The sequence below is a fragment of the Abramis brama genome (assembly GCF_963993115.1).
Source record: "Abramis brama genome assembly, chromosome: 7".
NCBI lineage: Eukaryota > Metazoa > Chordata > Actinopteri > Cypriniformes > Leuciscidae > Abramis > Abramis brama.
This window is the reverse complement of record NC_139969.1, coordinates 13,234,480-13,253,194: the sequence shown is the minus strand read 5'-3', so window position 1 is coordinate 13,253,194 and position 18,715 is coordinate 13,234,480. Positions and strand designations below refer to the sequence as shown.

General features: G+C 42.0%; 1 protein-coding gene across 3 annotated transcripts in view; it reads left to right on the top strand.

The window, feature by feature from the left end:
- Positions 1-18,715, top strand: part of cdh24b (cadherin 24, type 2b) — a 146,792-nt gene that overhangs the window by 1,508 nt on the left and 126,569 nt on the right. For 2 of the 3 annotated variants that reach the window (XM_084120417.1, XM_084120419.1), the window contains exon 1: positions 8,618-8,722. The gene's annotated coding sequence lies outside the window, so the exon portion shown is untranslated. Of the gene's footprint in view, positions 1-7,902; positions 7,921-8,617; positions 8,723-18,715 lie in introns of those variants that run through there. The other variant, XM_084120418.1, reaches the window with a different exon arrangement.

The window sequence follows — 18,715 nt, the reverse complement described above, 5'->3', positions numbered from 1 at the left end:
GCCAAAGAGATTCAAAACATAGATTATTCTCTCCTTCTTTCTCCCATCCTTGAGGCTGTGGTGTCTATGTGTAACCTTGGGGTTAATTTGTTGTGACTTTGACATTTATGAAATGTATGAACTATGTGGTTTGGATCTACACTCCAAAAGCCAAGGGGTATATCAGGAGAGATGGAGATCGAGGTAAAGGCAGGGATAGCAAGAGAGAGGGAGCAGATGGGTCAGCCATCTGGTAGAAAGAGAAAAGGAAGGGAGATGAGAGGAGGAGGGAGCGCTGGAGAGAGGCAGAGAGAGAGAGATCCATGGGAAATATGAGTAGGAATGAAAACATCAGATTGGCCTGTGTGTGTTAGATGTTTGTTTTAGATATTCCTGAGACTCCGGTGTGAATATGGGAGTATGGCGGACAGGAAGGTCCAAAAATAGGACTAATGACGTGGGAAGTCACTTTACTATAGCCACTAGCTACTGAGATTCCCCACTGATATGCCGGTGGTGGATCTATATAGCCTACTCACTCTCCTCAGCTGGCGACTCACTCTCCTCACGCAGCGAGCAACTCACTCTCCTCACGCAGCGAGCGACTCACTCTCCTCAGCTGGCAACTCACTCTCCTCACGCAGCGAGCGACTCACTCTCCTCAGCTGGCAACTCACTCTCCTCACGCAGCTGGCGACTCACTCTCCTCACGCAGCGAGCGACTCACTCTCCTCACGCAGCGAGCGACTCACTCTCCTCAGCTGGCAACTCACTCTCCTCACGCAGCTGGCGACTCACTCTCCTCACGCAGCGAGCTACTCACTCTCCTCCTGCAGCGAGCGACTCACTCTCCTCACACAGCGAGCGACTCACTCTCCTCATGCAGCGAGCAACTCACTTTCCTCAGCTGGCGACTCACTCTCCTCACGCAGCGAGCGACTCACTTTCCTCAACTGGCGACTTACTCTCCTCACACAGCGAGTGACTCACTTTCCTCAGCTGGCGACTCACTCTCCTCACGCAGCGAGCGACTCACTTTCCTCAGCTGGCGACTCACTCTCCTCACACAGCGAGCGACTCACTCTCCTCACACAGCGAGCGACTCACTTTCCTCAGCTGGCGACTCACTCTCCTCACGCAGCGAGCGACTCACTTTCCTCAGCTGGCGACTCACTCTCCTCACGCAGCGAGCGACTCACTTTCCTCAGCTGGCGACTCACTCTCCTCACGCAGCGAGCGACTCACTTTCCTCAGCTGGCGACTTACTCTCCTCACACAGCGAGCGACTCACTCTCCTCACGCAGCGAGCAACTCACTTTCCTCACGCAGCGAGCAACTCACTTTCCTCAGCTGGCGACTCACTCTCCTCACGCAGCGAGCGACTCACTTTCCTCAACTGGCGACTTACTCTCCTCAAACAGCGAGTGACTCACTTTCCTCAACTGGCGACTTACTCTCCTCAAACAGCGAGTGACTCACTTTCCTCAGCTGGCGACTCACTCTCCTCACGCAGCGAGCGACTCACTTTCCTCAGCTGGCGACTCACTCTCCTCACACAGCGAGCGACTCACTCTCCTCACACAGCGAGTGACTCACTTTCCTCAGCTGGCGACTCACTCTCCTCACGCAGGGAGCGACTCACTTTCCTCAGCTGGCGACTCACTCTCCTCACGCAGCGAGCGACTCACTTTCCTCAGCTGGCGACTCACTCTCCTCACGCAGCGAGCGACTCACTTTCCTCAGCTGGCGACTCACTCTCCTCACGCAGCGAGCGACTCACTTTCCTCAGCTGGCGACTTACTCTCCTCACACAGCGAGCGACTCACTCTCCTCACGCAGCGAGCAACTCACTTTCCTCACGCATCGAGCAACTCACTCTCCTCAGCTGGCAACTCACTCTCCTCACGCAGCTGGCGACTCACTCTCCTCACGCAGCGAGCGACTCACTCTCCTCACGCAGCGAGCGACTCACTCTCCTCAGCTGGCAACTCACTCTCCTCACGCAGCTGGCGACTCACTCTCCTCACGCAGCGAGCTACTCACTCTCCTCACGCAGCGAGCGACTCACTCTCCTCACACAGCGAGCGACTCACTCTCCTCACGCAGCGAGCAACTCACTTTCCTCAGCTGGCGACTCACTCTCCTCACGCAGCGAGCGACTCACTTTCCTCAACTGGCGACTTACTCTCCTCAAACAGCGAGTGACTCACTTTCCTCAGCTGGCGACTCACTCTCCTCACGCAGCGAGCGACTCACTTTCCTCAGCTGGCGACTCACTCTCCTCACACAGCGAGCGACTCACTCTCCTCACACAGCGAGCGACTCACTTTCCTCAGCTGGCGACTCACTCTCCTCACGCAGGGAGCGACTCACTTTCCTCAGCTGGCGACTCACTCTCCTCACGCAGCGAGCGACTCACTTTCCTCAGCTGGCGACTCACTCTCCTCACGCAGCGAGCGACTCACTTTCCTCAGCTGGCGACTTACTCTCCTCACACAGCGAGCGACTCACTCTCCTCACGCAGCGAGCAACTCACTTTCCTCACGCAGCGAGCAACTCACTTTCCTCAGCTGGCGACTCACTCTCCTCACGCAGCGAGCGACTCACTTTCCTCAACTGGCGACTTACTCTCCTCACACAGCGAGTGACTCACTTTCCTCAGCGAGCGACTCACTCTCCTCACGCAGCGAGCAAATCACTTTCCTCACGCAGCGAGCAACTCACTTTCCTCAGCTGGCGACTCACTCTCCTCACGCAGCGAGCGACTCACTTTCCTCAACTGGCGACTTACTCTCCTCACACAGCGAGTGACTCACTTTCCTCAGCTGGCGACTCACTCTCCTCACGCAGCGAGCGACTCACTTTCCTCAGCTGGCGACTCACTCTCCTCACGCAGTGAGTGACTCACTCTCCTCACGCAGCGAGTGACTCACTTTCCTCAGCTGGTGACTCACTCTCTTCACGCAGCAAGCGACTCACTCTCCTCACGCAGCGAGCGACTCACTTCCCTCAGCTGGCGACTCACTCTCCTCACACAGCAAGCGACTCACGGTACAGATCCACTTGTCCGTGCGACACTGACGTCAAGTGTCAACATCATCCCGGGAAGGCGGCGCAGCATCAAAAAGCTGGCCGATGCCCATCTTTATGCAAATTAATCCGTTCAAATGCAGCACCGCTTTCCCGACTCACTCTCCTCACATAGCCCTCAGCTGGCGACTCACTCTCCTCACACAGCGAGCGACTCACTTTCCTCAGCTGGCGACTCACTCTCCTCACGCAGCGAGCGACTCACTTTCCTCAGCTGGCGACTCACTCTCCTCACGCAGCGAGCGACTCACTTTCCTCAGCTGGTGACTCACTCTCCTCATGCAGCGAGCGACTCACTTTCCTCAGCTGGCGACTCACTCTCCTCACACAGCGAGCGACTCACTCTCCTCACGCAGGGAGCGACTCGCTGTCCTCAGCTGGCGACTCACTCTCCTCACGCAGCGAGCGACTCACTTTCCTCAGCTGGCGACTCACTCTCCTCATGCAGGGAGCGACTCGCTTTCCTCAGCTGGCGACTCACTCTCCTCACGCAGCGAGCGACTCACTTTCCTCAGCTGGCGACTCACTCTCTTCACGCAGCGAGCGACTCACTCTCCTCACGCAGCGAGTGACTCACTTCCCTCAGCTGGCGACTCACTCTCCTCACACAGCAAGCGACTCACGGTACAGATCCACTTGTCTGTGCAACACTGACGTCAAGCGTCAACATCATCCCGGGAAGGCAGCGCAGCATCAAAAAGCTGGCCGATGCCCATCTTTATGCATTAATCCGTTCAAATGCAGCACCGTACTGTGTATATATATATATATATATATACAGGGTGGGCCATTTATATGGATACACCGTAATAACATGGGAATGGTTGGTGATATTAAAGTCCTGTTTGTGGCACATTAGTATATGTGAGGGGGCAAACTCCTCAAGATGGGTGGTGTGTACTAATATATACTAATGTGCCACAAACAGGACTTTAATATCACCAACCATTCCCATGTTATTACGGTGTATCCATATAAATGGCCCACCCTGTATATACAGTGGGGAGAACAAGTATTTGATACACTGCCGATTTTGCAGGTTTTCCCACTTACAAAGCATGTAGACTAGAGGTCTGTAATTTTTATCATAGGTACACTTCAACTGTGAGAGACGGAATCTAAAACAAAAATCCAGAAAATCACATTGTATGATTTTTAAATAATTAATTTGCATTTTATTGCATGACATAAGTATTTGATCACCTACCGACCAGTAAGAATTCCGGCTCTCACAGACCTGTTAGTTTTGGATTAAAATCCTGCAGCGCACGCAAGGTCCCCCTGCTCAAGCCAGCGCATGTCCAGGCCCATCTGAAGTTTGCCAATGACCATCTGGATGATCCAGAGGAGGAATGGGAGAAGGTCATGTGGTCTGATGAGACAAAAATATTGCTTTTTGGTCTAAACTCCACTCGCTGTGTTTGGAGGAAGAAGAAGGATGAGTACAACCCCAAGAACACCATCCCAACCGTGAAGCATGGAGGTGGAAACATCATTCTTTGGGGATGCTTTTCTGCAAAGGGGACAGAACGACTGCACCGTATTGAGGGGAGGATGGATGGGGCCATGTATCGCGAGATCTTGGCCAACAACCTCCTTCCCTCAGTAAGAGCATTGAAGATGGGTCGTGGCTGGGTCTTCCAACATGACAATGACCAAAAACACACAGCCAGGGCAACTAAGGAGTGGCTCCGTAAGAAGCATCTCAAGGTCCTGGAGTGGCCTAGCCAGTCTCCAGACCTGAACCCAATAGAAAATCTTTGGAGGGAGCTGAAAGTCCGTATTGCCCAGCGACAGCCCCGAAACCTGAAGGATCTGGAGAAGGTCTGTATGGAGGAGTGGGCCAAAATCCCTGCTGCAGTGTGTGCAAACCTGGTCATGAACTAGAGGAAACGTATGATCTCTGTAATTGCAAACAAAGGTTTCTGTACCAAATATTAAGTTCTGCTTTTCAAATACTTATAACAATAAAATGCAAATTAATTACTTAAAAATCATACAATGTGATTTTCTGGATTTTTGTTTTAGATTCCGTCACTCACAGCTGAAGAGTACCAATGATAAAAATTACAGACTTCTACATGCTTTGTAAGTGGGAAAACCTGCAAAATCGGCAGTGTATCAAATACTTGTTCTCCCCGCTGTGTGTGTATATATATATATATATACTTGAGATTTTTTTCCTAACTTCAGTAAACTACAATATAAAACTTAAATATTTACTTTTGCAAACAACATAATAGTCTATTATACACACACACAAACAAAGTAAATAATCCAGCTTTATATATATTATATAAGTATTTATATAAGTATTATCTGGACAATATTTACTTACTTTGTATTAAGGAGACAGCGTATCTTCTTCTATCCACTATTTATGTAAGGAAAAAAACAAAAACAAAACAGAAACAGTTTCAATTTACATGTCTGTTTATTAAGCATATTGTTACTAAGCAGCTTTACTGAGAATATTGCCATAAAACGATTTAGCAAAGCTAAAGGTGACTGGCAAGGTGAAAGGTATAAATTCTTATATAATCGACAGTAATAAATGTTCTTTGTTCCGCAGAAGAAAGAAACTCATAGAGATTTGGAATGACATGAGGCTGAAAAACATATGGTCGTTTTGGGGTGAACTATTTCTTTAATTCACTTTAGATTCACTTTAATTCACAGATATATTTTTTGCAGAAAATGTGAGAATGAGGGTTAAGAAACGGAGAGGCAAAGTGAAGGGACAGATGGAGAAAGTAGAGGAGTGACAGGATATGTTATGCTAGGGAATTAAACGAAAGAGTGCAAAGTAACAAGTCTCAGAACCCTCTCTTGTGGTAAAGTTTAAAAAGATCAAAGTAATGATCTTTCTAAAAGAACAGATGTCAGGAAAATAGATCCCAATTTATTCAAGGCAGCCAACGTCTTGAATACACCTTAAATTGCACCCCTCTTGGCCTGCCAGCCACGTAAGACAGAGCACATTAGTGAGGACAAAATAGACCTATTTTGAGGACAGCGATACATTTTCTAGTTTTCAGTACACAGTTTCTAATTTGTATAAAATGTTCTCACGTGGCGAGAACAAGAGATCAAGGTTTTCTCATTACAAAGACGTGACGTGTAGAATAACAAATTTTCAGTGCTTTAATGTTTTACGGTTCCCACTTTCCATCTATCTCCATCTCTAAATATTTATCTAAACAACTGTAAAATCTTCTTGTCTAGATTATTCTCTTGACTCGGTTAATGATGATTACCAGTGCTGTTCATTACCATGAACTGATTGTGTGGCAGATAATGTGCACATTTTTTATAGCTATAGAAAATTGCTTCTATTACTTTAAGCACACTACTTTTAACAGCTTTTCCCTCTCCCAAAAAAGAAAAAAAAGAAAAAAGTGTAATATGAACACAAGAGCACCATGACATTCCAAGAGCTACGATCAATACATCATGGCAGCATATGTTTTTCCATTACTTTAACTCATTGTAATAATTTAACCAATTTCAACTTAATTTTGACTCATCTTGGCTGTACAAGTAATTTCAACTTTAATAATATTTTATAAATACATTTCACCATTTTTTTAAACTCAATTTCCAAATATAATTTAAGTCGAAATTACTTGTATAGTCAAAAAATGTAAGGCCGCAGCTGAACATAAGTTTTTAAGTTGAAGTTAGATGGACATTTTTTTTACAGTGTGAGGGAATTTGACCCTGTGACCTCCCGCTCTGCTGACATCATCAGCCCCTGGCCCTGTTCGGGAGCTGTGAAGGGTCAAGAGACAGGTCAGCATGTTTAAATGTGTCCGATTCAGTGAGATCTCCTCTAAGAAGCTTTCCCCTATTCCTATCTGACTGTTCAATATACAGCGGTCGGTAGAGTAACAGATCCGATGAGGGCACGATAGCCGCTGGAAAAGAAGAAAAACATGCGGAAAATATTTCACAGAGGTCTGCACCAGCACATTTATTATTTACAACCCGCCGCTCGAGCGCAAATAATCCTCCTCACCCCTCACTAACGTGAAACTTTTTGAATGCATCGCCCTCTCAACAACAAACCGTCCCCGGATCAAACACGTCCACACACCCACACGCCAGCACAATTGCGGAAGGAGTCAGCGTGTTTGTGATATTGTCTGCTGCTTAGGACAGGACTTCAAATGGTAAATGTCAGCAGAAGATCAAGGCGAGGAGGCCTTATGGGCGAAGCCTCAGTATTGTCATTGACAGCAGCTACAGGTAGACAGGTGGAGAGAGACAACATGCTCGTCGGAGACGGAGGACGGGAGATATCAGAAATTGTGCCTCGTGTTTTCTTGGCTGTAAGTCTGTGCTTTTTTGTGTTGTCAGAAGACTCAGAAATAACTGTCTCGGCTGATTTTCCCACTGTCATTGCTTCCCATAGTTGAGGGAATCGTTCACTCAAAAATGAAAATTCTGTTATCATTTACTATTCCTCACTTTGTTCCAAACCTGTTGAATTTCTTAAGTCCTAAGGTATGACCAGTGCCGTGCAAATTTTCGTGGGCAAAATCCAGTTATTTCAGTAGAAATCCATGCATTTGGTAATTTCGCATGAGGGCAAAATAATTTCCTTTAGTACATGTTAATTATTATTACTCAGTAGGCTACTTAAATGTATAATTACACTGTAACAAGGACATTAAAATAAAGTGTAACCAAATGTTGCTGATGTGACTGCACCGTTAGTGTTTTAAAGAAAGTCCAAGTGGTCCAATGTTGTTTTAGGCTCTTTTGACTTTCATTGTATTAATAAAAATAGTTGAAACGTTCTTCAAAATATTGTCTTTTGTGTTCATACAGGTTTGGAACCTCATGAGGGTGAGTAAATGATAATGGATTGTGTATTTTTGGGTGAACTATCTATTTAAGTGCCGGATAACATTGACATACATTTTCTGTTCTGTTGTGATATGCAAGTTAGGATGTTTTTAAACAATTGTCAGGCATAAAGGAGGTGATACTGGAGCTGAAGGACGACGTGGGTCAGAGACTCCATCACTTTTCTTTTTCTCTTTTTTAAAACAGTGCCCTTCAAAGCTCAACAGATACACAGACACATGCACACACACACACACACAGAGGAAGCCTTGGCAGCAACACCAAACATTCCCGCGTGGATAAATATGTCCATTTATGCTTTGACTGGCTCAGTTCTGCTTCTGATAGAGGAGGGATAGTCTCTTTAATATTGGACTCACATAATGTTTCTGTTGTGCTGTCTTGCCTAAGAGAAATTATATAAATGTGGGGGGAAATGCAAAGAACTGCACTCACCCGATAGTCTATTACCATAATAAGGGAGTAATGATGTTGTAAATTGTGATGATTGCAAAATTATAGGATTTATTTTCTATTATACATCGGATTTCTGTAAGAGATAGTTGTCATGATTGTTGTGATAGGCTGCAGACTGCCGAGAGCGAGGGAGAGTGAGTACGTGATGAGGGATTTTAAAACAGTCGTTTTATTATGGGAGAGAGAGGGAAAGGGAGAGAGCGAGCGAGAGAGATGCGATAACAGCGTTTGCCCTGTTCATATTTGACTCAGTGCTTGTCATTGAACACCGACAGACTCACACAGCGCAGGAAGAAAGTCCACGCATTAAGATCGACATTACAAGGTAAAATATTCATTTTTTTTCTAGATCGCTCAGGATGAATTTAACACGAGCTATCAAAGCCAGAGCTTCTGTCTCCTTCATATTTTAGAGTCTATTTTTTGAATGTTGGGTTAAGGAATAAGCAGCCCAGTGCGCCGCACTAAGGATTTATTTGCAAATGTATTAATTTCAAATTAAGTAGCCTATACATGTATATATTTTTGTGTTAGTTCCCTAATTTATTAGTTTGGCTTTAAAGCGTTGTGAATAAGAAGACACACCATTGTATTGTGCTCAGTTTGTGTCCGCTTGCATTTTTTATTGTCCATCTAAAGTCCACTACGATTGTTTTTAACAATGTATAGATCATTCAACAAATAGTCAATACAAAGTAGCCTACCGATGTTTCCCATTGACAATGTCCAAAAACTCCAGTAGACTACTCCTGACGGACTAACTGGGTGATGCATACATGCATGCTGTTCTTCCTAAGTGGTGGTTTTGTGATATATGAGTTATTAAATACTGGACTCACGCTTGGGAAACGCGGACCTTCCACATGACTGGGCGCGCGAAGGAATTGAAGCAGATGGCGCGCGCGCTTCTGTCTGTCACCGTTGAGGGATTCACGGGGCAACAGCATACACGTTTACCGACACCCCGGTGTTCGCCGGGCACACATTAAACAGTTAGTCCTTTCTTAACGACGGCTTCACTGATGACACTCATTTGAGTCCCTAATAATGTTTTTAGTCGCAAATTAAGTGAGTGTGGCTGCGCGTGAGCGAGCGCGCGGCGGCAAGGATGGATACGCTCTGTTGCTCATGTGTTTACCCAAATATATTATTAGCGCGAATGCCCTTTTAGTACTCCAGAATGCCCTTTTTAGCCTACAGTTGGCAGTAGGTAGATTTGCTGCCGCTTTCATTACCCATGGCCATGGGTTGCGTGAAGTAGCCGACATATGATGTTTTTGGGTTAAGTGCGCTTAAAAGGTCTGACCTCCCTGATTAAATCTTAACCCCCGAAAAAAAGTCACAACATAAAACCTTTCGGGGGTAAAGATTCACAGCCACAAAAGTTAGAGTTAGTCAGAGGAGCCTTCTAAATAAGTCGCGTTCGTTTGAGGAGGTTACCATAGCAACAGCAGGCTGGTCCATAATCTTTCGTTACGGTATGGTACGGTAGGCTACGGTAGCCTACTACATCGACAAAACATAAGTAAAAAAAAAAAAATCTCTTGACTAAAGTCATTTCATATTTTGCAGACTTTCGTTGTGATTACCTAATTATGTATCATCAGTATTGGTTGAGTGTCAGTCACCATGAAAGCAAAATTGATCTGTATAAATTGCAGTATTTATTAAAAACTATTTATCCGTGCACATTATTATTATTATTATTATTTATTAATTTCAAGTGCCCTCTTAATCTTTTATCAAAATAACTTCCACTCTTGCAACAACATCCCTTCTCTGATGATGTTTACTGGCGCAAGGGCAGGAAGACCTGTCACTCAGATTGCCTCAAACCACAATGATCGATCCAATCAATTCCCGATGCAAAATCAAGTCATGTCCTAAATCTTGTTTGAGAAGCCATTTCTCTTGGATATACAGTGTGCAGCTATAGGGAAGAAAAGATGATCTCAACTTCTGTTTCATGGCGACTTTAAATGTGTAATATGCTTGTATATAAAAGTACTTTTTATAAATAATCTATTCTCATAGTAATCCTACTTATAATAAGTCCAATAGGATTTTCCAACATTATGGCTTTACACTGTTTTAGCATCTTGACCAGCTGGACACTAAACTATTTACCCAAACAATGGAGTGAATTGTGGGCGGGACAAGCCTGTTAGTTCGACCACTGGGAAATGAAGGGAATGCATTTCTGTTTGTTGTCGCTAGAGGCAGAAAAGTCATACTTTACACATCTCTAAAGGAGCGGATGAATGTGGATATTTTTAGATGTGGGGAGATGGGTTTTTTTGCATTGCATTGTCTGGTTTTAAGTTATATTTTTTGGGATTGTTGTATAAATACGCACTTGAGGAGCAAAAAGGAAGCTTAAAGAAGGGCCAAAAAGAAGACAAATAACTATTGAGTCTCTGTACTCCAAATGTTTTTCTACATATCTTGTATTATGGGCTTATGATGTCCACATACACACCTTTCTTATTTTTTTTTCCATGTGGTCCTTTCTTGTACAGTAATTGTCTGTGTGTGCCTTGAAACAAAATGCATTTTTCTCCTCTGATGATTTTGCTCTATCAAAGGGACCCAGATACAAATTGATTTTTGTTGTTGTTTTTATGTGAGTATATGCAGATTTTTTTTTGTGATGCACAAAATCCCATTCAGCTTGGCTAAGCTTCAGCAAGGGGAGGTTCACTGTTACAAAATGGGCCAGGCAGGAGGCAGCTTGCAGTTCGGGTGAACACTCCTCTGATTTTATTTAACGCGACTCCAGCAATCTGTGTCAGCAATAAGCTTGTAATTGTTTACACACAAGGAGCTCTTGCATTTACCAAGAGAGAAATGGAGAAGAAGAGGTGGTGTGAGGAGGAAATGTGAAAGGCATGTTGAAATAGACAAGACATTGGCTCAATGACTTATGTCGGACAAAGCTTTTCCTTGATAAATATGGTATTGTCACAGGGAAGACTGACTGACTCACAGCCTTAGGCATTACTTTAATTTACAATAGATGCAGCAATGAGCATATGCAAGGAGGAGAACAAAAATAACAAAAAGAAGTGAGGAATGGTGAGTGTAAATGTGTTTATGTTGTAAGATCCAAACCTGAAATATTTGCTGTCATAATTAAAGAAAAGGGCCCATTATACAACCTCTACACACCCTTAGCAATTTGGAAAGCAAGGGTTTTTTCTGTTTCCACAGAAAAGAAGGGAATTGTTCCTCTAAAGAGCTTCCATCTACAGCAGGCCATTGAGTAAAATGAAGTCGACAAGCTTTATCAGATAAGAGGCCCTCAGAGACTAAGTTAAAGTGAGTATTAAAGCTAACATGGGGCTCTCTTTACCATCCTGAATCAGATTAGTATCATGCGGATTGTCTCTTTGGATACTAACAGACTGCTGTGCATCTTTTTGACATGGCACTTAGTGTCAACAATGTTATAGCTAGTTTTTTGTGTTCATTAGTGGAACATAACAAGCTAACTAAACACAGAAACCTTTTAACAGATATTTTAAACCTTCTCTAAAAGAAACAGTGTCCCTCTGCAATTTGTTGGTGTGACTCAGGGTGATAACCTCATTGGTTCACCATGAGAAAGAATCAGGTGAAGTGAGCAAATGAGGTGATACTTTCAATCTCTCTGGCTTTTAGAGAGCTTGCTGTGATAAGTAAAAAGCTCATGTGCTGGTAGCAAGAATCTGCGTATTATTGTAATGCACTTCAAACTGTTTTATTATTTTGTAATTTTAATGTTTTTCTGAATATATTGTAGGAGCCAGAAGTGCTTTTCATGCCAAAGGCAGGAAGTGGTCTCCACTGATAGGCAGTAAGTGGGACTGTTGTATGCTGTTGAAGTGAAAAATAAAGTAGCGCTTTAAGAGCTATTGGCACTGAGAATGAATATTCTCCACTAGAAATTAAAATGAAACAATTTATTCCCATGGACCTAACCACACTGGGGAATGATATGTGTCTGTCTGTCCGTCCATCCATCCAACCATCCATCCATTCAAATGCCCAGTGGTGTAGCGGATCGGCACACAGGGAACGTCCTGCAAACATGTGGGGCGCCACGATAACGGACAACACCACCCCGGAACAAGCTTTCTATCGAGGGGGATTCTCGAGTTTGACTGTGGACTCATGACTCATGACTCATGAAAGAATTTCTCTATCCCAAACCTTGGTCCTTGTTCCCAGGTATCTTCTTAATGTTGCCAAATCCTTTTCAAGGCAAGTCATTCCACTCTGCTGCCATCTTGGCAACGACCCCAGGCAGCTATTTTTGATTTTGTGATTAATACAACTCCTGTCTGCTTGAATGGGGAAAGACTGAAATCTCCAAAATTGTTTGCGCCTCAATAACATAAAATCCGCAATAAAATCTAGCAAAAATGGTATCATACATTTTATGTCTTTGCGCAAATATTGAGCGTTGTGGTTTCTCCCATTCATTTATCTACAAGTAGGCTCCAGCACTCCTCTGAGACCGACATAAGATATAGAAGATGAATGGATTTATCTACAAGTGGTCCATCTCTTTCTCCTTACACTGTCTGCTATGTGGCCTAATCTTACAAGGGCTGAGAATGAGGATGATCTGGTTGATTGGTTAATGCCATTCTCAGTCAGACAAACATTTGAATGACAACTATAAATCCGACACTATGATTAGTGCCACTCTGTAATACAGCTCTCAAACATCAGCTGCTCTACCAGGCGAGAAGTATCATCTATTTTGATGGTGTATTATAATCCAATTGATTTCACAATCTCTTTGACACTAAGGCTACTCAAATCTTAAAGAAATATTCCAAGTTGAGTACAATTTAATTACTTGTGGTAAAGTTGATTACCAAAAAAATAAAAATAAATAAAATAATGACTTGTCCTTTGTTTCTTTAATTTCTTTTGCATAAATCGATATTATCTGGATACTTACAATGGTGAATAGGGCCTATTTTTGGAGTACTTAAAAGTAGAAATATGAAGTATATACTTTTATAAAAGCACTTATTCTGGTAACACTGTATTAATTGTAAAGCTGTTTAAAGGTAGGGTAGGTAGGATTTTTCTAAAAAAAAAAACATTTCAAATTTGTTTAAACTGTCTTTATATACCAATACATAATTAAAATATAAGTACTCTGAAAGAAAGAGTATAAAAATCGAGTGTCTGACCTCTCACGACTGTTGTAAACAGCTAATTATTTCCATTCACTCCACCCCCTCCCTTCTGGGCTCCTTCCAAAGCCACGCCCCCAAAACACATGAACGCGCGAGGCTCAGGCTCAGGAAGACACATTTATTTACCTGAGACGAGCGGAGAGGAAGGAGCGCAGTGCATGCAGTGACATCATGTCAGAATCACATGTAATAAAATACCTAACTTTATCACTATAAATATAAACAAATAAGATGGCTTTTAGTACTCACTATCAAGCTAGCATATCGATACTGGTAAAGTTTAAAATATATTTTGTTTGATTCGGTAACGAGCTATATTTAGGCTATAGGTAACAAGCTATATTTATAAGGCAAAGCTAAAAACAGGTTGCATTGATACACGTTTTTCCATTACCATCAGTTAAACTGTGATGAAGGTGAATTTCGTGTAAGAGTCATAACATAGCCTATACGGTGTTTTGCATGTAAGAGTTTACATGATGAAAACATTGTTGACTCTGATGAGGACTAACGTTACACTCCGGAGACAAGTACCGCATCGTCGGTTCAAGGACAGGTCCGGGGTCGAGGGCGAAGCAGAGGAGGTCGTTCAAGAGTGCGGGCAACCAGGGTCCGAGGAAGTAGTTTTTGCCTTGTTTGCCTTCGCTGACTGCATATGCAGGTGCTTTGAATTTTGAATGCTCTTTTTCTCTGCCATAATTTTACTCTTCGTAGGTTCCGCGCCTCTCTTGCACTCCCCTCAAATCAAACGGGTGTGCGCGCATATGGGCAGATCTAGCAACAGTGGTGGTAGCCTTGGTTGTGAGAGTGAGTGACAGTCGCCCAAACCAATCAATTGTTTCGTCCCGGATGGAAATAATGAGCTGTGTTTATTGCAGATTAAAAGGTCTACAGTCACTCGATTTTTAAACTCTCTTTTTCAGAGCACTTACATTTTAATTATGTATTGGTATATAAAGACAGTTTAAACAAATTTGAAAAAAAGTTTTTTATAAAAATCCTACCTACCCTACCTTTAATGTTTATGACATTGCATTGTCTTGGCAACAAAGTTCTAAAACTGGATAGAATGTCATACAGAAGTATTCACACTAAAATCATCTTAACACTAATATTGTTTGTTTTGTTACTGTACTATTGAAACAGTGAGTATTTTAAAGTTTATTGATTGTCCCCATTCTCCTCTTTGCCAGTACCTCACTGTAACCCAGATTTGTGCTTCTTTTAAAGATGTGGAAATTAAGTATTGTAGTAATTAACATTATAACACGCTTTCTATTAATTGAGTTTAACTTGCACTGAACCCAGAATATTCCTTTAATCTGGAATATTGCTGAGTTTTCATGCAGAAAGAATATCTCTTTAGTGGCGTGTAATCTGTGTGTGATGTTTGCATTAGACTGAAGCCTCTCTCTATGAATGTGTGAAAGTGGGATTGTTGTCTAGAAAAATGTGTGTGGTCAAGAAAGACACTAATGTGTCGGAGCCCAACCCCTAACACGAACGTCCAACAGGAATTGTGAAAATCCTATTGTAAATTTGCCTACTCTTCAAAGATAATTGGCTTATTTCTGTGTTAAATTGGTCTGTTCTACAGGATGTTGAGTGGGTTTAACACGCTCTCACTGCAGACACAGTATGTCAGTTTCTGTGGGACTCAGACTGGTATTACACGCAGAATTATTGTATGACAATGATGGACTGATAGCTGTGGAGGGCCTGAAGCAGAGGAAGAATGTGCGATGGCACATGGACTGGCATTCGCTTTATCAGACAGACAGACAGACAGATGTATTTCCCCTCACACACAGTAATGCCTTCCTCTCTGGAAGAGCACAAATCACCAGTGAGATGGCTGCCTGGCTGGCTTTGGCGAATTTTAAATGTGAAATGTCATTTTCAGTTACCATTTTGGCTCATTTACAAGGAAGGCTGAACTTCATCTTGTTTACTTGCTGTCAGTTGCTTGCTGTCCTCCTACAAAAACCCATGCCAGTCATGAACACAACCAAGTTACCACCAATTTACCTGGTCTTATTAGAAAGTAGAAAAGATAAAAAAAATGTCTGTTGCATTTTTCCCCCTAGTTGAAATTGTATGCTAGCTATGGCTTGAGCATTTCAAGTCCAATGTTCTAAACAAAGCATATAATAACCTCGACAACCAGCCTTCTCCAGTGCCTGAAGTCCCAATTATGTCACAATTGACTCTGAGTCAAACTTCCAGTGACCCTGACAATCATCTTTCCTCACCTTGTGTTGAGTTTCAGATATCCGTCTCAGAATCTTTCCAATTTGCAGTCGAATGGAAATGTTGTCTCGCTATGTACCTTAATCATTATCTCCACATCAAACGAACAGAGCAGGCCTCAGTTTATGGCTTTGAAGATTTTTTTCTCATCAGTCTTGTGCCTCAAGGAGTCTCTAGATAAGTGTGTGTGTTCTCAAGTACGCTTTAACCCTTTAAAGGAATATTTCAGTTCAATACTTAAGCTCAATTGACAGTACTTGTGGCATAATTTTGATTAACACAGAAATTACTTTTCACCCATATGTAAATGTTAAAATACATACTTTTTCAATAGTATAGCAACAAGACATTTAAAGGGTTAGTTAACCCAAAAATGAAAATTACTCACCCTCATGTTGTTCCAATCCCGTAAGACTTTCGTTCATCTTCGGAACACAAATTCAAATATTTTTGATTAAATCTGAGAGCTGTCTCAGTCCTCCATAGGCTTCTTTGTAATTGAAACTTGCCGGCCCAGAAAGTTAGCAAAGATAATGTTTAAAATGTCCAAGTGACTACAGTGGCTCAACCATAAGTTTATCAAGCGACGAGAATACTTTTTGTTCGAAAAAACAAAACAAAAATGGCCAGCATCACACACTCATGACCAGCGTCGGCCAATAGTGAGCCTACGTTCTGACGTACAACCCAGAAGCGCTGCGCTGTTATACTATGTGAACTCACTCAGAGGCCCACACAGAAGAAAATGAATAGTTGAATAAAGTCGTTATTTTTGTTTTATTGAGCCATTGCAGTCACTTGGACTATTGTAAACACTGTCTTTACTAACTTTCTGGGCTGGCAAGTTTCAATTACAAAGAAGCCTATGGAGAAGTGATCCAGCACTCAGATTTAATCAAAAATATCTTAATTTGTGTTCCGAAGATGAACGAAGGTCTTACGGGGTTGGAACAACATGAGGGTGAGTAATTACTGACAGAATTTTCATTTTTGGGTGAACTAACCCTTTAACAATATTTGTGGTAACAAGATTTTGAATGAAACAATTATTGCTAACCTTTTCAGTGTAAAGTTATATACAATTTTACTACTTTGTTACCATAATAATGTAACACCTAAAAGCCTAAAACAACCATAAATAATCAATTCAACAGCTCAAACAAATACAGGTTTTAACATAATAATTAATGTAATTAGTTTTATAAAATTATAAGCTTTGCATTCCTTAAATTTCTTTCATTGCAAGTGCTGCAGCATAACCTTTTTTTTTAGAAAGAGGGTAAAGTCAAAATAATTTCCTGTGGTAATCAACATTACACCACAAATTCTGTCGACTGAGATCAACTTGTACTGAACCTGGAATATTTCTTTCAACGCAGTGAAATCCAAATAAAAAAAATGAGGCCTGAGCTCAGATAGTTAACATTAAGAGCCCTGAGGCACAATGTATTGCGTGTACACACTTACACTGGCAAATGACAGATGAGTTTGTCAGCAGTTGCAGCTGCTTGCAGGGATAGAATTAGACAGCAGCATTTATGAATGCAAGAGTTCCGTAAACAAAAGTAGAGAGGCATCGTATTAAAATAAAACTTCTCAATGCAAAATTAATTTGGATAAAATAAATATGTACTGTTTGCTTGATTTCCACAGACAAGTTAAGGACAAGTAGGACAATTGTGAGATATTTATTTAGCAGATAAAGAAGCAATAAATTACACAGTAGATGCTGTAGAGTGTTGTGTTGAACCAACATCGTTCTTCTACAACAGGGGTGTCCAATCCTGCCCCTGGAGGGCAAAAAGCCTACACAGTTTAGCTCCAACCAGCTTCAACACACTTGCCTGGAAGTTTCTACCAAAGCCACTTGAATGCAAGCCTCCAAGGTTAGCAAAAAAGCGTAACCTGCTAATGTAACATTTTAGTTTTTGCAAAACAAACAATTTTTTTTTATATATAACGCGTGTTATTGGCACTGACTAAAAACATTTTTTTTAAATATATTTTTCAAAAAATATATTTTAAATATCTAATAAATTTAAGCCTAACAAAACACTAGCCCAACAAATTTACAACATCAGTCAAATGCAAAATTCTAAATCTACTCGCATTAGCACTTTAATTTAAAATGTCTTAAATGTCTGTACTGACTACAGATCTGTATAAATAATAGTTTGGTACAAGATCAAAATGAATGATCTACATTTCTCTTGAAATCGTTCCTTAGGTGTTTTAGAATTCTCCACCGTTGCTTTTACTTACTGACGGTTATAAATACGGCGGCTGTGAGGATAAAAATGACGTGACTGAAACTGAAACAGATGAATGTGATGGGTACTTGGAGGGGCTGAAAAATAAAAGGGCTTGTTGGCATAATCTAGACAGGAAAGTTGTTGCAGAGGCGGAGTAACATTCTGTTGAAAGATTATGAAAACATTCAGTTTTTAATAACATGCACTGAGGAACATGTATAAAGAAAATAAGGTTCATTTTGTTTTCATGTTGTCTTAAAGCAGGTGTATCACTACATTTAAGTAAAAAGTTGACAAAGATAATTTAGAAGCTCAAAGATCCAAGTCAGTGATTGTTCATTTTTTCCAACATTAGTAGCGAGCATTAGTACAACAGAGTTTCTGTGCTATTATATGGTCTTCTGTTTGTCAATGTGTACAAAACCACAAACGCGTCACCCACGCTATTGTTTAACAGTGTTCAAGTACCAACAACCCTCCTCCTTAACCACTTTTTTTCAGTTTGATATAGAAAATGTGCCTTGTCAGTTTGTGTGTGTGTGTGAGGATTTATTCCTACAGCTCTGTTTACCAGTGTGAATGATTATCCTCGTTTGTTAAAGTATGACTCTGATTATGTGA